At 38.4% G+C, this 24,964-nt stretch overlaps 1 pseudogene; it reads left to right on the forward strand.

Moving 5' to 3' along the window:
* Positions 1–15,962: 15,962 nt before the first annotated feature.
* LOC114210004 (SWI/SNF-related matrix-associated actin-dependent regulator of chromatin subfamily E member 1-like) lies at positions 15,963–17,527 on the forward strand (annotated as a pseudogene).
* The last annotated feature ends 7,437 nt before the right edge of the window (positions 17,528–24,964 follow it).

Here is a 24,964-nt window from a genome sequence, read left to right on the forward strand (position 1 = left end):
TTTTCCCCATCTCAATAAATAGCAATACTGGGGCACCTAGTGGTGCAGTCAATTGAGTGTCCAACTCTTGGTTTCGGCTCATGTCATGATCTCAAGGTCATGGGATCGAGCCCTGAGCTGGGCTCAGTTCGAAGTCTGCTTGTATTCTCTTTCCCCTCTCCCTCTGCCTTTGCCCCTCCCCTGGCACTTGTGCATGCTCTTGCAATCTCTCTCACTCTCTGAAATAAATAAATCTTTAAAAAAAAATTCAATACTACACAATCTAATGCTTATCCTTGATTATTCCTTTCCTTCCCTCCCACATCCAAGTAGTGGCAGCAATTCCTATATGCCTTTTATCCTTAGTGTATATCTTGAAATAGATATTTCCTCCATTTTAACTGCCATTACCCTATTCACAACCACCATTATCTTACTTGGTCTCCGCAAAAACCTCCAAAATTAGTCAAGATAGGTTGGGCAATACTGCAACAACAATTATGAAATCTGAGTGACCAAGAAAGGAGAAGAACTAGAAATAGTTGGCATTCTGCATGGATTCCTGCCACCGTCTGCCCCTCTAGTCATCAAATATTCCATTCACCATCTTTCCTACAGGTCCCATACTGACCCCCAACTCTATGGAGGTTACCCAACTTTTCATCTGGCCATGGTATCAGGTTCAGTGACCCGGACCGCTTGGTGATGTGTGATAGGCTCTAAAAAACTAAAAAATAAATAAACTATCTTCCCCACAAACATTCCGAATGGTTGAAAAGGGACAGGGTAACTGCTCTAAACATCTCCATTCAGAGAGCCGGAGAATGAGAAGAGATAAAGGAGTTAGTAAACATTCCATGATAATTATGAAATCCTACCTGGGGCTGGAGGATGTTCTTTGATTAGGTCCAGATTCTTCTCCTGGAGAGGGGCTCCCCAGTCCATTGTTCTCCATGACCTTGGCTCTGAACTTGGGGAAGCTTTCCCATCATCCAACTCGACCACTTATAAGATGGTCATTGAAGCATATGCCTTTCCCCTCTTTCCCCACCTCACCTTTGGACACTGAGTCTGCTCCCTACCTTTAGAGATTTGGGGACCCAAGGATTATTCTAGGTCTCATCAGTCACAAACACATTTAGTTCTTTGAAATATAATGCTCTCTCAAAAAGTTTATTTCTCATCTCTTTGATTCCGGTTAGCTCTCTGTGTACCATTTGCTACAGCCACAATTCTTTCAAGAATTTCCCCTCCTCTCCTTCTCTATCTTGCTCTCTCTCTCGCCCTCTCTTTCCTTCACTAAAATTTTAGCTCCATGAGATCAGCAACTCTGACTTTATTTTTTCTGTGGTATCTGTAATACCAAGCTCAGTGCCAGGGCTATAGTAGGTACAGGTAAATCGTCGTTAAGTAAATAATTAAATAAACCTTACTTAAAATCTGAATGATGATTCTGCTTTCAGCTCCACATTCTACTTCCCTTCACTAGTTCATTCTTCTTTCTTCTAATTTCTCCTTTGTAAAAATGCTAACACCTCCTGGGCTGAGTGTAAGTGACTTTTAATTCTAGTCTTCTATTTCCTTCTCTGAAAGTTCTCACTTTCCCCTCTCAACTACATTTGAATCCTGATCTTATCACTGATTTTTATCTTACTCTTCAGCTCTTTCCCAAAATAATAATGTTCACCTTTTCTAATTCTAGAGCAGTGATTCTAGAGCAATCTTGGCTACATATTAGAATTAGCTAGAGAAGTTTTGAAACTCAGCACACTAGCACACACCAAATCAATTAAATTAGAGTCTCTGGGGGTTGAACCCAGGCGTCAGTACTTTTTTTATACCTCCCAGGTTATCCCAATATGCAGGCAAGGTTGCGAACCACTGTTCCAAAGTGAGCTTTCTATCTCCTTCTTTCCTCCATAACTCTGAACCCTAATACTGATTGCTCAACCTATAAATCTACCGTCATTCTAAACAGCAAATCAACAAGTATTGAATTCCCTAAGTACTCACATCTGTGACTAATTTTACTTCCTCCTCACTCTTTTCCCCCCTCCCAGCTGCATCTCTCCATCTCTATTCATGGCGCTAAATTCTTGATTTTAACAATTGCACTTTAATTTCCTTTTAGATTTTATCCCATATCTTCTCCCCTCAATCCCAAAACCTTACTTAAGATTTCAACTAAAGCGTCTACATTTTCTCATCCAGCACATGTGCACATTTTCTCTTGCTTTCACTTATTCCCACCCACCTGTCTGTTTTGTTTTAATCATAAAAAAGGGGGATTATATTTAGGTTTTTAGTAACTTGGCTTGTCTCTGTTATGTGCCCTGTCCTTCAGTCTGTCCTGACTCTTATTTTTTTCTTTACTCTAATTACTGATCATCACATCCCCCTGCAGATATCTTCCTAAATACAACATTCTCCAAGAAAAACACGTTCTTATTCTGAAAAAATCCATTAAAATGCAGCCCACTATTTCATATGCTTTTGTATAGGCCTAGTAATTAACAGATAGAGAATATTTTTTAAAGAAATAAAAAATGGATATTGGAAAATCCATAATTTTAAAATATACACAATAAACACAAAAATATATGATGAAGAATGGTAACATGTTTTGACATTCCAACAGCCTTCTTCAAATGGTCCTGAAGATGTACATATAGAATGTCAGACTCTTGCAGGGCCTAAAGCTGGGGCTGGAAGGTGTTATCTCTGATGAGCTGGTATTTAAACTTCTGTAGATGCCATCATACTCTAAATGGGACAGGACAAACCATGAGAAACATGACTGAAGAAATGTTTCTAGTATAGAGTATAGTTTAGGCAGGTCACAGGTACATGCAGGAGTTGCGTTCAATCCAGACCCAACTAGAGGCAGAGGGCTAGCAGTAGAAACAATCCTGATCAGACAACAAAAAAGGATATCCACTGATCTGTTCAACAAATGCTTGTTGACTTCCTAAACTGCCCCAGGCATAGAGCCAGGCACTGGAATTAAGAAAATCAAGGGCAAGTGAAGGAGGTAAATATACTAAAATAATGGTACTACAATTTAAAAATTAGGATGTGCACTGAGCAGAAACATGATATGAAGGAGTGTTTGAATTGGTTCCTAAATTTGCTGGGAACCAGGAGATAGAAATTACATAATTAAATATGTAGAAAAACATTGCAACAATTAATTGACCGAAAAAAAATGTAGTGGGCTATTTTCATAAGTAATGAGCTTCCTTCCCATCAAAAAGAGGCTGGTCAAAGCTGACAGAGATGCTGGAAATTTCTTCACCTAGAGGTGGATACAACCAAGTTACCTTATTGAATACTTACTCCCCTCCTCCTCTCTTTGTAATCCTGGGGTTCAAGATGGAGAGTTAAAAGTAGAATTAAGTAGGTAGATAAAGATATTCTATATAAAATGAGAACGAGAGAGGGAAAGGTAAGACAAACTCTACTTAATATATTTGGAAATTTTAGAAAGGGAATCACTATTAGCAAAATCAATGAAGTCAAATGGAACAAATTTACTTAAAAATTTTTCCAAATATACTACCTTAAAATAATTTGAAGACTGCCATGATTGAGACCCATGGCTGCCATGTTAATGCATACAAACACTTTTAGACATTTTCAGCCATTCTGTAATAAACTGTACCACAGAGTAACCCAATTAGCTCCATAAACTCCTTTCATCTCAGTGCCTTCATCACTTTATTATTCTAATCACTTTTCTCAATGTCCTCCTCAGGCTATTTCCCATCATATTGGTTTATACTCTGGGATCCACATTTTATAGGCCTCCCAAATGCTTCTTATAATTTTATAGATTACATCTCTAATAATGTCTTTGATTATGTTTTAAACACCTTAATCTACTGTATAATATTGGGTTGGTCATATTAGCAGAGTATGATCAGAAAGCACGAATCCCATAACATTTTATAACACCAATGAAGAAGGGGTTAATGATTTTTCAGCTGCATTTCTTGCTGGTGAATATGCCGCAGATGAATATTTTCAAAATGAATACGAACGGTTTTAGATGAGTGCTTCATAAATGTCACTGTGTATTAGTCATGCAAGGATCATTAAGGGATATGAGAGGAAGACTCGCACATTTCATCCAAGACATAGATTCTCGCTCTAGACTGTTACTGTCAGAGTTGCCAGGTTAGACTCTGCTGGTAATAATTATTAATGTAACTGAAGCATTAAATGGTTCATTTTTCTCCATATACAACCATATTTCCAAAATATTCGAAAAAAAATCTTTCTGCATGAGAATACAAGGTAAATGAAATGCTACACATTCCAAAATAAATTGATGAATAGAAATTATCTTAATCTATCTTATTAAAATTAATTAATCTTATCTTATTAAAACTCAATGATATACTAATATGGCTATTTATAGAAAAAAAGCACATACCTGCAAATGAACCACCTTAGTTCCCTAGAGAAACATGAATCATTGAGTGTCTTGCATGTTTAGATGCCAGTAGATTACTATAGGTCTTCTTCCTTTTTGACACTTATGTCAGATATCAATCCCTCCTTTATAAGTTTATAAGTATAGTTAACCTTTGGTACCACCTCCAACATTTATATGACAAATGAGAAACACTTCACAATCCCTCTCCCAAACACACTGGGTGACCTATCATTTAGATTTTGTCAGAGTATCAATCGCTTCAAAGAGTCTTGAGATTGATCACCAAAGAAGAGATCCTTTGAAATTCACCTGATTGTCCCAGACAGCCTTTATGGGCTATAGACAGTGTTCTCACTGCAAGAAAGTGGGGCAGATCTGGACCAGTGGTCTGAGTAAAGCCCTAGAAACTTTTCTAAGAAATAACACTTTTTCTCAATACCAGGTCTCACATAACCATTTCCTTTGACTCTGAGCAAATCATTTAACTTCAGTTTCTCCATCCATAAAGTGAGAAGAAACTACCTCCTGAGGACGACAAAACTACTTAAGGCTTTTAAACAAGGTGCTTTGAAGAAAGTTAATACAAGTAGTTGTAATTATAATACAGCAATTTGAATTTAAAGAATTTTTTTTCTCCTGAGTAATTCCAGTTACTGAGTACTCTTTGTCAGTGTAGTTAATTATTCTTCAACTAGGTAAAGTTAGCTGGCAAAGTGTGAAAAGTTGTTATCAGCATCTTAACTCTACACAAAAAATAAGCTATCACTATAGAATAGCCAAGTCTTTTATCTGGTTGAAATATGAGTAAGGTAGCAAATACATGTGATTTAAGCCTTAGTTGTTTAACAATGAGTTCTTAAATTGAGTAGAAATCCCTATGCAAGAAAATGAATTCAATGGTGTCTACTGTTATTACTATTATGTTTTCAGAATTCAAAGCTTTATATTAAAAGCTATAATTAAATTTCTAAGCATTAAATCATATCATAAATAAAACTTCCTTTTCTCCCAGTATAATAAAAATGATTTTCATTTCCTGACAAAAATGTGATTTATCTTGGGGTGCCTGGGTGGCTCAGTTGTTAAGCATCTGCCTTTGGCTCAGGTCATGATCCCAGCGTCCTGGGATCGAGCCCCGCATCGAGCCCCCTGCTCGGCGGGAAGCCTGCTTCTCCCTCTCCCACTCCCCCTGCTTGTGTTCCCTCTCTCGCTGTGCCTTTCTCTGTCAAACAAATAAATAAAATCTTAAAAAATATATGATTTATCTCAAAGAGGTCTTTCTTGTCTACCTAACTGTATTCATCTCTCCAGTGTGCATAATCAAGTAAGAAGGCAACTAAAATGATTAAATAAATCAGCCCTACATATCACAACCACATTATATGAGCTTGAGATGGAACTGGCAGGATACCTGTGCATCGTAAATGTACACAAGCCAAACAGGAGGGGAAAAACTGTAACTTCTCTATTATTTCAGACATTTTCACTAAATAATATGTTCCATTCCCATTCCCATTATTTTAAGTCCTGTACCAGGAACATAATTGTGAACATAATCATCTTATCAAATAGGATGCCCAAAGAATTAAATGACATGTCCAGAATCCTTAAGAAATCAGAAATACACACACACACACACACACACACACACACACGGGTTTGGGACCAGCCCCTCACTTCCTGTAGGCATGCTAAGAACTATAAACATGGCTTCCCAGCATCCCTGCCTCAGTCAATCCACCCTCCATGCTCCTAGTATCATCAGGATGAAGCCTAAATGTCTTAGCAGCAACCATATGGCCCTTAGGCTTTGTTCTCTTTCTTCCAGTCTCTCCAGGCTCATTTCTTTCTACTCCTCCATGTACATTTCAAGTTCTTTCCCCTTACAAGATATAGATGCACAAATGTACATATATGCTTACAACATGAAGTCTTTTCTATGTCTTCACCTACTTATCCTTTACTACTCAGGACATCTATTCATCCTTCAAAAACCCCCTTGAGGCTCTCTTTCCAAGAAGTCATCCCTAACATCAAATCCCCAGTCTCCAGTCCATATTCCTGAGGTACCCTATTTAGTGCTGTTACAGTGCTCTTCATAGGCTGCTTATTCTTTACCTTCTCTTCAAACTGTTGCAGCTTGACAGCAAGAGCTGTATTTGTTTTATTCCTGCATCCTTGGGACTAGCACAGTGACTGAGACATAATGATTCTTTGGATCTGGGCTCTGGTAGTGCTAATAAGCTGGTCAAACAGCAAAGACATACATATATGATGCAATTAAACACAACATAAGGCCATGATAAACTATGAAGTGTGAAATTTGATGCTAATTGACATAGGAAGGTTTTTAGAGAAATAAGAATTTGAGTTGAGCCTATCTGAGCAAATAAATGGAGGTGGGCAAAACAGTATGATAATCAGAAAGCCAAAAAATAAGGGATTGGGTCTAGCAGGGAAAATGAGAAGAGACAAATCCAAGCAATATAAGAATACAGTATAATAATGTATTGTGCACTTAACCTGTTAAGAGGATAGATCTCACACTGTGCTCTTTTTTTTTTTTTTAAGATTTTATTTTTTGACAGAGAGAGACAGCGAGAGAGGGAACACAAGCAGGGGGTGTGGGGGAGGGAGAAGTAGACTTCCCACAGAGCAGGGAGCCCGATGGGAGCTCGATCCCAGGACCCTGGGATCATGACCTGAGCTGAAGGCAGATTCTTAACAACTGAGCCCCAAGCACCCCTCACACCGTGCTCTTAACATGAGAAGATACCTAATGTCACTCTTATGTACTACTGTTGAGAATGTAAAGTTGCACAGCCTTTCTAAATGGCTGTTTAGCACCAAATCCTTAAAATACACATCAATTGCCACTATTACCACACTCTTGAACCTATGTCTTTCCCCACCTATTAATACAATAATTCCGCTTCTAGCAACTTTCCCAAAGAAACCATTAAGAATGTGTGAAAAGATACATGTAGAAAGGTGTTTATTAGCTTATCCTGAAAATTAGCCAAAAAAAAAAAAAGGAAACTAATAGTTTCCCATTACTAGGGGACTTCTTAAATAAAACATCACATTGCCTTGTAATGAAACACCAATCAGTTATCAAGCTAGCACTTGAATACAGTTTTCCCCTGCCATCTGAAAATAGAATATTTCTACAAAAACTCTCATAAGCTGAAATGGTATAAAGCAAAGAAACAATTACCAATAATATATGGAAACATTTTGAGTATTCCAAACAATAACCTCTCTTAGGCTTTTCTGATACCTTAGGACACATCTTGCTAACAGATGCACAAAACAAATGAAGATAGAGCACAGATGCTCGCAGACAGTTCAAAGCTACAGAGGCTTGATACTGAGATGGTGAGTGCAGTTGACCTGGAAAGGGCTTGGTGGTGCCACTAACTGCCCCAGACATGCGCCTGCCTCTGTAATGGCTCACTGCAAAACAAATGCTCAACACTATTCTTGCCTTTTGTCTTTCGTTGCAAAAGCAGAATCTCTTTGGGCTTCCTTCAGTTAGTGAAGACAGGTACTAATGCAGGTCTTTTGCAAAAGCAAAGTTGCCTATCCTAATTTTTTGAAAAGTAGGCAACACCTGTATTCATTTCTGTTATCATGATACTGTAATAATAGTATTAAAAATGCTAGAATGTTAGATATTAACTGGAAAGAATCCAAGTCTATAAAAAGAATTTATAATGCTATTTTATTTTATTTTTCTTAAAGATTTGTTTATTTTAGAGAGAGAGAGAGCATGAGTGGGAGGGGCAATGAGAGATGGAGAGAGAATCCCAAGCAGACTCTGCACTGAGTGCAGAGCCCCGCACAGGGCTCCATCCCACAACCCCAAGATCACAACCTGAGCTGAAACCAGGAGTCAGACACTTAACCGACTATGTCACCCCGGTGCCCTTAATGTTATTTTATTATTTTTAAATACATTTTGACAGGAAGAAAATTTGAAAATATTACAATGTGCTAACAATTGAAAGAGTTGTGAGGATTTTTTGTTTTGTTACTTACATTTTATATATTTTCTAAAAGAATAGTCTATTTTTGCAAAAAGAAAATTAATAAATTCATTTTAATTGACAAAAATTTATTTACTGGCTCTAGGAAATGAACGAGGAAGAATAAGTTAGAATAGAAAGATTATTTGGGAGAAATGCTGAGGCTATTATAGAATTTTATCTTAAAGAATGATTGATAGAATCCAATGAGATCAAATATAAAAGGGCTTTGACAACCATAAAGCATAGCAACAGCATTTCTTGAAGCCTCTTTCCAGGAATATTTATAGAGGCTATGTCAAAATGCTACATGGTATAACAAAGGTAGAATATTCTGGAATAAGAAAAGTTCAGTAAGTGAATTTTTTACCGCAGGACATATCAGAGCCTTTAAGATGCTGGTTTTTCACTGTGAATCTTTAAGAGGACACTATAATTTGCATTGTTTCTCAAGCACATTTGACTGTCTTCTCACAGAGTTTGTGATAGGACTCATGTTTCATAGAACACACCTTGGGAAACGTTACATTCAAAATGTATGTAATACTCATTTTTAAGTGATTATAAGTAACTGTTAAGTACAGGACTGGCAAAATCAATTTAAGAGTCATCACCTTTGGTTGAGTTTTCTCAACCTTGGCATTATTGATATTTGGGGCCAGACAATTCTCTATTGTTGAGGGCTCCCCAGTGCATTCTAGCACATGTAGCAACATCCCTGGCCTCTACTCACTACATGTCAGTAGCGACCACCACCTCTCCCCACCCAGCTGTGACAACCAAAAATGTCTCCAGACATTGTTAAATGTCCTCAGCCATGGTGAAGAATATTTATTTGAGGAGTTAGGCTGGCAAACTGGCTGATGTCAGAATTCCCAGCCCTAGATTTCCAGGCTTTTTAAATATAAGCAGCCATAACATCTTGCAAAATGTCTGTCTGCTCTAGCAAATACAGAATTGTCATCATGTTATTTTTCTAAAACACTATGTCAAAAAGAGCCATCTGTTAAAATGCTGCATTGTGCATCATCATTTTATCTATAACATTTGATGAATGCTTAATTTAAAAAAAGTTGTAACTTATGAACAAATGAAAATGTCCTCTTTTCTCATGTTAACTGCAACAAATAGGTGTGTTATTGGGTAAATCACTTACTTAGAGCCTTAGTTTAGACACACACACGCACACACACACACACAAACACACACACACATACACAATGAATCAGACCATAGGTCCAAGGTAATTTCTAGAAGTCCTCCCAACACTAAAAATCAATAAATATCATAAAAGCTGACTTTTATTTTTCATTCATGATATAAAACATTTTGCACATTAGGACACCTGGGTGGCTCAGTCAGTTAAGAGTCTGCCTTCAGCTCAGGTTATGATCTCAGGGTCCTCGGATCAATTCCCATATCAGGCTCTCTGCTCAGCAGGGAGTCTGCTTCTCTCTCTCCCTCTGTTAACTCTCCCTCTCCTTCTCTCTCTCTCAAATATATAAATAAAATCTTAAAAAATGTTTTAAACTAACTTTCTGGTTGTTGTAATAATTTTAACTAGAAAAATGTTATATTCAGACATTGGAACAAATTATATTCAAAAGAAACCAGGAGTTGTAATCTTTGTTATTCTTTGGAAGTCCAATGTAAAAATTAGGTATATAAGTTCTGAGTTTATTAAAAACAATAACACAAATACACAACATGAGGAATAAGAAAGATATAACTTCAGAAATAGAGGGTTTTTTTTAAAATTATGAACAAATGCTATGCTAACATTAAAATAAGAGTTATTGAGGTGACTGGGTGGCACAGTCAGTTAAGCATCCAACTCTTGGTTTCGGCTCAGATCACAACCTCATGGTCATGAGCTCCAGCACTGATTGGGGCTCTGCACTCAGCACGGAGTCTGCTTGAGTTTCTCTGTCCCTCTCCCTCAGATCCTCCCCACCTCAAATAAATAAATAAATATTTAAAAAAATAAAATAAGAACTAGTGATGAAAATAATTTTCTAAAAAAAGATGAAAGAAGGCACCTGGGTGGTTCAGTTGGCTAAGTGGCTGGCTCTTGATTTCGGTTCCAGTCGTGATCTCGGGGCCCTGGGATCCAGCCCCATGTCAGGCTCCAGGCTCAGCAGGGAGTCTGCTCCAGATTCTCTCTCTCTCCCTCTCCCTCTGCCCCTCCCCCTGCTTGTGCACACATGTGCATGTGTGCACTCTCTCTCAAATACACAAATAAATAAATCTTTTCTTAAAAAGAAAAAAATTGAGTAAGTTGCCCAAAGAGAAAGCCACCATCAGTTTTATGGCAGAATTATTTCTTCAAAACACAGATTCATCCTATGCTATTTTAATGCTTCCAGTGTAGGAAAATCTTAAAAACTTGTTTTTAAAATCTATCATAATCCCTATACTAAAAGCAGACTAATATATGACCAAAAAAGAAAAATATATATTAAAATAATAATCTTACTAACATGAATTCAAAAAATTTTAAAAATCCTAAGCAAAAAGTAAATCATATCCTGTAATAAATTAAAAGAAATATCTCACATAATTAAGTAGGATTCAATGCCAATAATTTATTCAACAACGCTGAATGTTTATGAAGCATCTGTAATACAGATCATAATTCTCAGTAGTTGGGCTATATCAACAAACAAAACAAAGATCACTGCCTCATAGAAAATACTTTTTGGCAGGAAATAAAGACAATAAACAACTGGTAGCGTAAATAAGTAAATTATACAGTAAGAGCATGACAAATGAGAGAGGAAAGGAAAAACTAGAGCAGGATAAGAGGATCAGGGATGATGAAAACAGGGAATGGGTTGCATTTTTAAATAAGAAGGTCAGGGATAGATATCCATTGAGTTGATAGCATTTGAACAAAAACATGAAGTTGTAGGAGTCAGGCTTGTGGATACTTTGAGGAATAGCATTCTAGGCAAAGGATACAGCCAGATCAAAGGCCATTATGGCCGGATGATGCCTGGCATGTTCAAAGAACAATAAAGATGCTAGTGGGCTGGGTGCTGAGTGAGGTATGGGAGGAGTAGGGATGGAGTCAGAGAAATAATGGCACCAGATCCTCTAGGGATACCTTTACTCTGAGTGAAATAGGGAGACCTGGGGATTTTGAGCAGAGCAATAACATAGATGATCTACATTGTAAAATAATCACTCTAGCAGCTGTGCTGAGAGTAGACTGTAGTGGGAAAGGGTGGGATTAGTGAAAACAGGAGAATATTGTGTATTACAGGCAAGTGGATGGCTTAGACCAGTATGGTAACTATGGAAGTGGTAAGAAGTGGCTGGTGTCTGGACATATTTTGAAAATACAGACATCAGGAATTCTGATATATTGGAGGGAGAGGAGGCAATGATGACTCCATAGTTTTTATCCCCAACATCTGTTAAGATGAAACTGTCATCAGCTGTAACTGGGAAGGCTGTAAGTTGAGCAATGTTGAAGGAGAAAGATCAAGAAATGTTCTAATATTGTATTTAAAAAGGAATTCATATATCCAAAAGGAGACAACAAGTAGACAGCTAGATAAATATGCTTGGAGCTTTGGAAAGAGTCACAACAAAGATATAAATATGTAAGTCTTCAGCATATAGATAGTAATTAAAGATATGAGACATGATAATTTCAAGGGTAGAAAGAAATCAAAGATTTCTTAGGGGGCACTTGAACATTAAAAGATTAGAGAGAAGAAGCCAGCAAAGGAGACTGTGAGGGAGAGGGGAGAAAAGTAGCAAGAAAGCCAGAAAAGAATGGTGTTCTGGTAATGGTGTTCAAGTATGCCCAAGTCCTGTGGAATGGATGGTTTAACATAATGAAATCTATATATAATCATATTAACATAATTATTTTGACATCGTTAGTAAAATACTAGTAAGTCAAAAAAGAAAAATTGTGTCATCATCTTAACTGCCAGAATGTTATTTGATAAAACCAAAGGCTGTTTAGAAAGATATGTGATCAACTAATAGCCAACATCACACAGAACAGCGAAATAGTGAAGACATTCTCATTGGAGCCAGCCATAAGAATGTCATGCCTACAAGGACTACCTTATTCATTGTTTTTCTGTGAACTCTCATGAATGAAATAAGATGTGTGCCTCTAGAGGAAAGAAATAAGAAATAATAAATTATATATATTAGAATACAGGATACTATGGTTGTCTACTTAAAAATCTTTAGAAACTTCAACTCCCAAATCCTAATAATTAATGAAAAAATTAAGTGAGGATCCTAGTTACAAAGTAAATACAAACAAAAAAATTCACTGTAAAAAACAATAACTAGTCAAAATGTCTAGAGCTCCCATTTTCAGTAAGAGCAAAGAGATAAAATATCTAGTAGAAGTTAATACGATAAAAATATGGCTACTGGAAGTATCAGTTATGAAGCATGAACTTCAGCCAAAAAAAATATGACACTAACCTGTGTCATACAAGAGATCAAGCATAATGGCCTGCTTTATTCTTCTCAGTGACTTTATAAAACCATAACTGGAGTCACCCACCTTTTTAACTTTCCCTTAGGCTATGGGACCAATTTTATTTCTAGCAGGTGACATTTTTGGTTATCTCCAGCCCAGGCAGTAGTCATTTCTCTGATAAAACTAGGTATATGTGATTGTCACAATTATTTCCCAACAAGAATATACTGCTTTATAACAATAACCATGCATTTTCAAAGCCTCAAATTTTTTTACCCCTTGACTCTTTTCTATTTAGTGTATATTTGTTATTTTAGCTAGGATAGCAAAAGGAAATCTCTAGGGCCATTGAAATGATATGGAACTATTCATTTTGGTGCAATAAAATATAAAATTATCCAATAAACTTTACATGATAACAGGTCAGATTTGGAAGAGTGAGCCTTAGAGAACATCAAAAGTTTTATCTCAGACCCAAATAGGCATACAAACCTCTGAAAATATTTCCAGGAATTGTGATGGAGGTCTGTCAGGACACTGGATTCTGAGATCTCTTCCCCACGAAGAATGTGTCATGGTCATGCATTAGATTTCAGAGAACAAACTTTGAGCATTCACGAGAAGAAGAGAAAACATGCAAAAAGGATTCACACACTGGCCACAATGGTTGGAGACCTTAATTCTGGATCTGCCTGTGGATCCTCATACCTTACAGTTGTGTCGTACCTTCAGAGAGAATCTTGATTTTCTTATCTGTCACGTAAGGTTGCACATAGGCAGAGTGAGTGCAACTATCCCTACTTGTTGCAGAAGAGGAAACCTAGCTTTTTAGAGACTAAAAGTCTTGCTCAAGGTCAAAAAGCCAATGAGTAGCAAAGGCCAAGTTTGAAGCCAGGCCTCCTGACACTAAATTCTGGATCTTACCACTACAGCTGCAGACCCCTGGACCATCCAGTTCACCTCTCTAAAGATTCAGTTTCCTCATCTCTATAATATACTATCACTAAAATTCCAGTCCTTCTGGGTCTAAATTCTTGTGCTTTACAGAAGTTAGAAAATAAGAGATTCAAAGTAAATTAAAAGTTATGTTATAAATGGAGATTTATACCCTATGTCTAGTCAGTGAATAAAAATGTCTTGAAATTTTTAGGTCTCCTATATGACCTTTCTTAATTTTTGGCATCACCAGCCTAGACCTGACCCTCTAATTGTAATTTTATGTTCCCAAAACCTAGCTGGTTTTACTGCAGGACTAATTGTGTGGTATAGATGGTACCAATCATCACAACATTGTCTGCTCAAACACTTTGTGATGTTTCCCCACGTGCTACCACTGAACCACCAATGCTTCCTGTCTGTTTCACTACATCTGAATCTCATCACTTCTGTTTGGTGTTTTGAACGACCAATGCTTCCCATCTGCTTCACTACATCTCCTCTGTTTGGTGTTCAATTTCCCTGTGATCTGGCCCCATCCCATGTATCTAATCTTACTTCTCAACTGTACTGCCTTCAGTTATTAGACCAGTATCCTTGCCAACCAAAGAAGCCAGAGTTCATTTCCACATTGCTGTCTTTGGTCACATTATTCCCTCACCTGGAACCATTTCCCTGACATTCCACATACTTCAGTACTCACCTTCTTAAAAACTTCTCACTTTCTGCTACCACCTCAAAAACTCTTCCTACTACAAAACTAACTAAAACTTCTTTGGCCAGCTTCTCCTCTTAAAGTTTCAAAATGCCCAGAGAACTCATGGTCGTCTCCTTAAGGTCCTAATTATATTTACTGCAAAGTATTTTTCTATTTATGACTAAAGAGAATTATTTATGCTCATAGGTGTTCAAAGGTAAAGAAAGATCCAGTTCTTTTGCATTCAATGTGGTACTATGTTATTACCAATCCTTGAACTCTCAATGAGACATTATTGAACATATTATAAACTATGCCCTCAAATTATTTTATAGAAATCTTATTATTTTATATTGCCTTGGATGAACTACCTTGGATTTCATTGGGAAATATTTCAAGCACAGTCCTTAAAAGAAAATTAAACCAGCTGATTAACTGAATTTTTCACACACTGCTATAGTCTAATATATATACTACTTAAAGATAAAACATCATTTTAGCATAAAATTATGATGTCGCTATGAGACATATTAAGGTAACATAAAATTTATACAGAAAAATGTTAATAAGTAGAGATTCTTACATCCTTTAATATTGCTATATTATGGGCAAGATATTCAAAATATTCTAATATAGGAAATATACCTTATTGTTCTTAGAAAAACTTAACTTCATACTTTCCTGAAGCCTTACATCTGAGCAATTTACTTGAAAAAGAGTCAGTGGAATTTAATGAATATTCTTTCCTGAATAATTTTCTGCTGTGCTATAATCATAGACTCTTTTCCTTTTAATTATTTAAGTAGGGAAAAGAGAGCTATACTACATACAAAACAAACCAAGGAAACTGTATATGTATGAAAAATATAGTTAATTGTTAAAATATATAAGCATAGTAGTTACTGTGATGCATGATAGTTGGAGGAAAGGATGTGGTCCTTCCGGAAAAAGCACTGGCTTTGGACTTGTACAACCCAAATTGTAGGATAGACCCTAACAACATAATACCTGTGTGAACTTCTTTGAAGAATCAGTTCTCACATCTAAAATAATTCCCATAAGACTTTCTATCACCTGCCACGGTAAAAAGGTAGATGTAAGTATTACATGTAATATTGTATGTGAAAGCATTTTGTATATGCTGTAAAGAACTATATAATTTTTCAAAACTTTTCTTGTTTATTTATGATTATTTAAAAATTTTGTCAAAGAAAATAATAAATGCAAAACTTTAGCAAAAAAGAAAAAATTCAAGTCATTAATAATTTTATCATACAAGAATAATCATTACTATTTCTGTGTGTAATTTGCCAGCTTTTCTTCTATGTGTATATATGTACATATACATATCTTTTTAAATTCTGAATTGTGTTATACTTACTGCTTTTTAAATTCTAAATTATGTTATACTTACTGCTTTAAGGCGTGCGCGGGACAAAGGGAAACCAAGCCGGAGCTGCGGGCGCTTTTTCTGCCCGCGGTGTCTCAGATTCATTCTTAAGGAACTGAGAACTTAATCTCCCAAAATGTCAAAAAGACCATCTTATGCCCCACCACCCACCCCAGCTCCTGCAACACAAATGCCCAGCACACCAGGGTTTGTGGGATACAATCCATACAGTAGACCAGTATCCTTGCCAACCAAAGAAGCCAGAGTTCATTTCCACATTGCTGTCTTTGGTCACATTATTCCCTCACCTGGAACCATTTCCCTGACATTCCACATACTTCAGTACTACGCCTTCTTAAAAACTGCTCACTTTCTGCTACCATCTCAAAAACTCTTCCTACTACAAAACTAACTAAAACTTCTTTGGCCAGCTTCTCCTCTTAAAGTCTCAAAATGCCTCGTTTCATCTCGCCTACAACAACTACAGGCTGGGAGGGAACCCGGGCACCAACACCCGGGTCACGGCATCCTCTGGTATTACGATTCCAAAACCCCCAAAGCCACCAGATAAGCCACTGATGCCCTACATGAGGTACAGCAGAAAGGTCTGGGACCAAGTAAAACCTTCCAACCCTGACCTAAAGTTGTGGGAGATTGGCAAGATTATTGGTGGCATGTGGCGAGATCTCACTGATGAAGAAAAACAAGAGTATTTAAACGAATACGAAGCAGAAAAGATAGAGTACAATGAATCTATGAAGGCCTATCATAATTCCCCCGCATACCTTGCTTACATAAATGCAAAAAAGTCGTGCAGAAGCTGCTTTAGAGGAAGAAAGTCGACAGAGACAGTCTCGCATGGAGAAAGGAGAACCGTACATGAGCATTCAGCCTGCTGAAGATCCAGACGATTATCATGATGGCTTCTCAGTGAAGCATACAGCCACTACCCGTTTCCAGAGAAACCACCGCCTCATCAGTGAAATCCTTAGTGAGAGTGTGGTGCCAGACATCCGTTCAGTTATCACAACAGCTAGAATGCAGGTCCTCAAACGACAGGTCCAGTCCTTAATGGTTCATCAGCGAAAACTAGAAGCTGAACTTCTTCAAATAGAGGAGCAACACCAGGAAAAGAAGAGGAAATTCCTGGAAAGCACAGATTCATTTAACAAGGAAATTAAAAGGTTGTGCGGTTTGAAAGTAGAAGTGGATATGGAAAAAAATTGCCGCTGAAATTGCACAGGCAGAGGAACAGGTTCGAAAAAGGCAGGAGGAAAGAGAGAAAGAAGCCGCAGAGCAAGCTGAACGCAGTCAGAGCAGCATGGTTCCTGAGGAAGAGCAAGCTGCTAGTAAGAGCGAGGAGAAGGACGACGAGAGCATCCCGATGGAGACAGAGGAGACACACCTTGAAGAAGCGACGGAAAGCTAACAGAATGGTGAAGAAGGCACGTCTACTTCTGAGGACAAGGAGAGCGGGCAGGAGGGGATGGACAGTATGGATGAGGAGGGGACCAGTGACCATAACACCGGCTCCGAGAGCAACAGTGCCACAGTGGAGGAGGCGCCCACAGACCCCACACTGGAAGACGAGAAGAAAGAATAAATGTTTCCTTGTTTTATGTGTTTTAAATACTTTTTTAAATGAAAAAAATGTTTTTTGGTTAAAAAAAGTATCTTTTTAAATTCCGAATTATGTTATACTTACTGCTTTAAAAGCTACTTTTCTCAGGTAAAAAATAGAACATAAATTTAAGTCATCTTTAGGTATACAGGACAATGAGTTTACATAAATGTAAAAAAAAAGTTTTCTGCAATTGAAACCACCATTTTGGGACTCAGATAAATAAAACAAAAATAAAAAGTGTATAGTGAGGAGGCAACTTGACATTGAAAATCTCTCTGGGAAACCTTGATTGTATAACACAAAAGACCTTCAAGATTAGAGTCTCACTGCTTTTCCAATGGGGGATACCCCAAACCCCCTCCCATTGAAAGCCCTATCTTTTCACAGGCAAGGGCAGCTCACACCTCAGATTTCATACTGGAATCAGTTGCGGGATGGGAACGTATGGTGGGTGCTGTGATGCTCTGACCAGACCCCCTCTACAGATCAGAGGCACACACATTCCCAGTTGCCGGACCTATCTGTTATTAATGGTGAGTAGCTGCCTGCTTACTCAGGATGCCCTTCGATGGGAACTTCGTCACCCAGAGGTGGCACCCAGCGAATGACTGACTGAGGCAGGAACCAAGGGTTGGCCTATTTCCTCAGTTGGAAATAATTCTAAAGGGCCCTTTTTCACTTCCTTGTAAGCGTATCTCCAGAAAACCCTCCCCCACAAGTCAACTTTCTCCCAATATACTTGACTTTCCACCTCAGAATTAGTTTGCAGAGAGCCCATAGCAAAATAAATAAATAAATAAATAAATAAATAAATAAATAAATAAATAGAAGGAGGAGGAAGGGAGGAGGAAGAAGAGGAGAAGATGAAGAAGAAGGAGAAGAAGAAAAGAGAAAAAAACTGAAAAGGGCTTAGTTACAGAAAGGAAAAATTAATTTTATGGAAAGTAGGAGAAGGCTGGGATTCAGGCCCACTTTAAATAAAATACCATTGGTAGGTAACACTTTGCCAGTTACTGAAGATTTTAACATATATTATCTTATTGGATCCTGACAATAGCCCAATAAGGTGTGTTTTATTATCTCCATTTTAAAACTTAAACATCTGAGAAAAGTAGACTGAACAGTATGATTTATGGAGAGATAGTCCTACTCAAAGATGACTCCTCTGACCTATCAACCCTGAAAGCCTAGATTTATCAGATACCTATATAAGAGTTAAGGAAAGGGGGGGACGGAGCAAGATGGTGGAGGAGTAAGAGACCTAGATTTCATCTGGTCTCAGGAATTCAGCTGAATAGGGATCAAACCATTCTGAACACCTACGAACTCAACAGGAGATCGAAGAAGAGAGTAGCAACAACTCTCTGAACAGAGAAGCAACCACTTACTGGAAGGTAGGACGTGCGGAGAAGTGAATCCGAGGCGATATTCAGGAGAATAGATGGCAGGGGAGGGGGCCTCCGTGGGCCGCTTCTGGCAAGTGATAGAGCTGCGGAGCACAAAATCGGAACTTTCAGAAGTCGGCTCCGCGGAGGGACGTCGCTCCAGTGGCTAAACGGGGGGTGGAACCCTCGCGGGACAGTGTGGTCTCAGGACCCTCGGGGTCACAGAAACACCAGGGGTGCCTGAGTGCAGCAGAGCTCCCAGGTATTAGAGCGGGGAAGCCGGCTGCAGACGCGGAGCCCAGGTGTGGGCTCTCAGCTCGGGGTTGCCATAAACCGTGATCCACGGCCCAGTCGGGCCACTGCTCCTCCAGCAGGGTCCCAACAAGTGGCAGAGCAGGGGAGACTCCCCTCCCTCCCCGGGAGGAGCGGCACGGGAGCGCACCTCAGGGATCTGCTGGGTTTGGAGACTCCACACGGGGTCGGGTGCCAGAGATAGAAACGCTCGGTCCCAGACCGGGTGAGCGCAGAGTGCGGCCAGAGACCGGGGACACGGGAGTGATTGACTGCTCTTCTCTGGGGGCGCACTGAGGAGCGGGGCCCCGAGTTCTCAGCTCATCCAGACGGAGATTGGGAGGCCACCATTTTCACTCTGGTCCTCCAAAGCTGTACCGAGAGCTTGCAGGGAACAAAAGCTCCCGAGAGCAAACCCGAGCGGATTACTTAGCCCCGACTGGCAAGGGTGGGGCAATTCCACCTCCAGCAAAGACATTTGGGAACCACGGCAACAGGTCCCTCCCCCAGAAGATCAGCCTGAACAGTCGCAAGCCAAGACCAAGTTTACCCATCAAGGAGAATAGGAGAACTCCAGAGCTAGGGGAATACTGCACATAGAATTCATGGCTTTTTTACCATGATTCATTAGTTTTTCAAAGTTAATTTTTGTAACTGTCTTTTTTTTTAAATTTTTCTTTTTCCCTTTTTCAACCAACATCCTATCTCATCCCTTTTTTAAAAAAACATTTTTTATTTTTCATTTTTAGACTCATATTTTATCCCTTCATAGTAGTTACCCTTATTTTTGGCATATATATATAAGTTGTTCTCTCTTTAAAATTTTCAGATACAGTTTCTTCTAACAGATCAAAATATACCCTAAATCACTAGTGTATGGCTTTGTTCTAGTCTCCTGCCTGATCACATTCTCTCCCTTTTTTTTCTTTTTTTTAAATCTTTCTTTTTTCAAACAACTTCTTATATTATCAATTCCTTTTATAAAATCTTTTATAAATTTTATCTTTACAGTCATCTTCTATCCATTCATTGTACCATCCCTTATTTTGTACATAAATAAGTCTTTCTTCCTTTAAAATTTTAGGAGGCACTTTTTTCTAACAGACCAAAATATGCCCAAAATCTAGTGTGTGGCACTGATCTATGCACTAGCCTGATCATATTTGATCATATTCTGTTTTTTCTGTATTGTTCTGTTTTTGTTTTTTCTTTTTGTGTTTTTTTTCCTCTTTCTTTTTTCTTTCCCTTTCTTTTCCCCTGGTTTCAGGTCTTTTCTGATTTGTATAGAGTATATTTGCTGGGGACGTTGTTATCCTGTTAGCATTCTGTTCTCCCATTCATCTATTCTCCTCTCGACAAAATGACAAGACAAAAAAAATCACCTCAGCAAAAAGAACAAGAGGTAGTACCGTCTGCCAGGGACATACTCAATATGGACATTAGTACGATGTCGGACCTAGAGTTCAGAATCATGACTTTAAAGATACTAGCTGGGCTTGAAAAAAGCATGGAAGTTATTAGACAAAACCTTTCTGGAGAAATAAAAGAACTAAAATCTAACCAAGTCGAAATCAAAAAGGCTATTAATGAGGTGCAATCAAAAATGGGGGCACTAACTGCTAGGATAAATGAGGCAGAAGAGAGAATCAGCGATATAGAAGACCAGATGATGGAAAATAAAGAGGCTGAGAAAAAGAGAGAGAAACAACTACAGGATCACGAGGGCAGAAGTCAAGAGATAAGCGATACGATAAGACGAAACAACATTAGAATAATTGGAATCCCAGAAGAAGAAGAAAGAGAAGGAGGGGCAGAAGGTATATTGGAGCAAATAATAGCAGAGAACTTCCCTAATGTGAGGAAGGAAACAGGCATCAAGATCCAGGAGGCACAGAGAACCCCTCTCAAATTCAATAAAAATAGGTCAACAAACTGACATCTGATAGTAAAACTTATGAGTCTCAGAGACAAAGAGAAAATCCTGAAGGCAGCTTGGGAGAAGAGATATGTAACCTACAATGGTAGAAATATTAGATTGGCAACAGACCTATCCACAGAGACCTGGCAGGCCAGAAAGGACTGGCATGAGATCTTCAGAGCACTAAATGAGAAAAATATGCAGCCAAGAATACTATATCCAGCTAGGTAAGTTCTCATTGAAAATTGACGGAGAGATAAAAAGCTTCCAGGACAAACAAAAACTAAAGGAATTTGCAAACACAAAACCAGCCCTCCAAGAAATACTGAAAGGGGTCCTCTAAGCAAAGAGAGAGCCTAAAAGCAGCATAGATCGGAAAGGAACACAGACAATATACAGTCACAGTCACCTACAGGCAATACAATGGCACTAAATTCATACCTTTCAATAGTTACCTGAATGTAAATGGGCTAAATGCCCCAATCAAAAGACACAAGCTATCAGATTGGATTAAAAAATAGGACCCATCAATATGCTGTCTGCAAGAGACTCATTTTAGACCCAAAGAGACCCCCAAATTTAAAGTGAGGGGGTGGAAAACAATTTACCATGCTAATGGACACCAAAAGAAAGCTGGGGTGGCAATCCTTATATCAGACAAATTAGATTTTAAAACAAAGACTGTAATAAGAGATGAAGAAGGACACTATATCCTACTTAAAGGCTCTATCCAACTAGAAGATCTAACAATTTTAAATATCTATGCCCCTAACATGGGAGCAGCCAATTATATAAGGCAATTAATAACAAAAGCAAAGAAACACATTGACAACAATACAATAATAGTGGGGGACTTTAATACCCCCTGACTGAAATGGACAGATCATCTAAGCAAAAGATCAACAAGGAAATAAAGACTTTAAATGACACACTGGACCAAACGGATTTCACAGACATATTCAGAATATTCCTTCCCAAAGCAACGGAATACACATTATTCTCTGGTGCCCATGGAACATTCTCCAGAATAGATCACATCCTAGGTCACAAATCAGGTCTCAACTGGTACCAAAAGTTTGGGATTATTCCCAGCATATTTTCAGAGCACAATACTTTGAAACTAGAACTCAATCACAAGAGGAAAGTCGGAAAGAACTCAAATACATGGAGGCTAAAGAGCATCCTACTAAAGAATGAATGGGTCAACCAGGAAATTAAAGAAGAATTCAGAAAATTCATGGAAACCAATGAAAATGAAAACACAACTGTTCAAAATCTTTGGGATACAGCTAAGGCAGTCCTGAGAGGAAAGTATATAGCAATACAAGCCTTTCTCAAGAAACAAGAAAGGTCTCAAATACACAACCTAACCCTACACCTAAAGGAGCTGGAGAAAGAACAGCAAATAAAGCCTAAACCCAGCAGGAGAAGAGAAATAATAAAGATCAGAGCAGAAATCAATGAAATAGAAACCAAAAGAACAGTAGAACAGATCAATGAAACTAGGAGCTGGTTCTCTGAAGGAATTAACAAGATTGATAAAGCCCTGGCCAGACTTATCAAAAAGAAAAGAGAAATGACCCAAATCAACAAAATCGTGAATGAAAGAGGAGAGATCACAACCAACACCAAAGACATACAAACAATTATAAGAACATATTATGAGCAACTCTATGCCAGCAAATTAGATAACCTGGAAGAAATGGGTGTATTCCTAGAGATGTATCAACTACCAAAATTGAACCAGGAAGAAATAGAAAACCTGAACAGACCTATAACCACTAAGGAAATTGAAGTAGTCATCAAAAATCTCCCAAGAAACAAAAGCCCAAGGCCAGATGGCTTCCCAGGGGAATTCTATCAGACATTTAAGGAAGAATTAATACCTATTCTCCTGAAACTGTTCCAAAAAATAGAAATGGAAGGAAAACTTCCAAACTCATTTTATGAGGCTACCATTACCTTGATCCCCAAACCAGACAAAGGAGTTTTTGATCTCCCCATCAAAAAGGAGAATTACAGACCAATATCCTTGATGAACATGGATGCAAATATTCTCACCAAAATACTAGCCAATAGGATCCAACAGTACATTAAAAGGATTATTCACCATGACCAAGTGGGATTTATCCCTGGGCTGCAAGGTTGGTTCAACATCCACAAATCAATCAACGTGATACAATACATTAACAAAAGAAAGAACAAGAATCATATGATCCTCTCAATAGATGCAGAAAAAGCATTTGACAAAGTACAGCATCCTTTCTTGATCAAAACTCTTCAGAGTATAGGGATAGAGGGTACATAACCTCAATATCATAAAAGCCATCTATGAAAAACCTAGAGTGAATATCATTCTCAATGGGGAAAAGCTGAGAGCTTTTCCCCTAAGGTCAGGAACGCGGCAGGGATGTCCACTATCACCACTGCTATTCAACATAGTATTAGAAGTCCTCGCCACAGCAATCAGACAACAAAAACAAATCAAAGGCATCTAAATCAAAGGCAGAAGAATGAAACTGGACCATTTCCTGACACCACACACAAAAATAGACTCCAAGTGGTTGAAAGACCTAAACATGAGACAGTAGTCCATCAAAATTCTAAAGGAGAACACAGGCAGCAACCTCTTCAAGCTCAGCCGCAGCAACTTCTTCCTAGAAACATCACCAAAGGCAAGGGAAGCAAGGGCAAAAATGAACTATTGGGATTTCATCAAGATAAAAAGCTTTTGCACAGCAAAAGAAACAGTCCACAAAACCAAATGACAACCGACAGAATGGGAGAAAATATTTGCAAATGACATATCACATAAAGGGCTAGTATCCAAAATCTATAAAGAACTTATCAAACTCAACACCCAAAGAACAAATAATCCAATCAAGAAATGGGCAGAAGACATGAACAGACATTTTTCCAAAGAAGACATCCAAATGGCCAACAGACACATGAAAAAGTGCTCAACATCCCTCGGCATCAGGGAAATCCAAATCAAAACCTCAATGAGATACCACCTTACACCTGTCAGAATGGCTAAAATTAACAAGTCAGGAAATGACAGATGTTGGCAGGGATGCAGAGAAAGGGGAACCCTCCTACACTGTTGGTGGGAATGCAAGCTGGTGCAGCCACTCTGGAAAACAGTATGGAGGTTCCTCAAACAGTTGAAAATAGAGCTACCATACGAACCAGCAATTGCACTACTGGGTATTTACCACAAAGATACAAATGTAAGGATCCGAAGGGGTACGTGCACCCCAATGTTTATAGCAGCAATGTCCACAATAGCCAAACTGTGGAAGGAGCCAAGATGTCCATCGACAGATGAATGAATAAAGAAGAAGTGGTATATATACACAACGGAATATTATGCAGCCATCAAAAGGAATGAGATCTTGCCATTTGCAACGATGTGGATGGAACTGGAGGGTGTTATGCTGAGTGAAATAAGTCAATCTGAGAAAGACATGTATCATGTGACCTCACTGATATGAGGAATTCTTAATCTCAGGAAACAAACTGAGGTTTCCTGGAGTGATGGGGCGTGGGAGGGATGGGGTGGCTGGGTGATAGACATTGGGGAGGGTGTGTGCTATGGTGAGCGCTGTGAATTGTACAAGACTGTTGAATCACAGATCTGTACTTGTGAAACAAATAATTGCTAATAATGCAATATATGTTAAGAAAAAAAGAAGAAGATGGCAGGAGGGGAAGAATGAAGGGGAGTAAGTCGGAGGGGGAGACAAACCATGAGAGACGATGGACTCTGAAAAACAAACTGAGGGTTTTAGAAGGGAGGGGGGTGGGGGGATGGGTTAGCCT

The sequence above is a fragment of the Eumetopias jubatus genome, unplaced genomic scaffold, assembly GCF_037043125.1.
Source record: "Eumetopias jubatus isolate StellerSeaLion01/CBP00866 unplaced genomic scaffold, mEumJub1_p1.0 scaffold_6, whole genome shotgun sequence".
Classification (NCBI taxonomy): domain Eukaryota; kingdom Metazoa; phylum Chordata; class Mammalia; order Carnivora; family Otariidae; genus Eumetopias; species Eumetopias jubatus.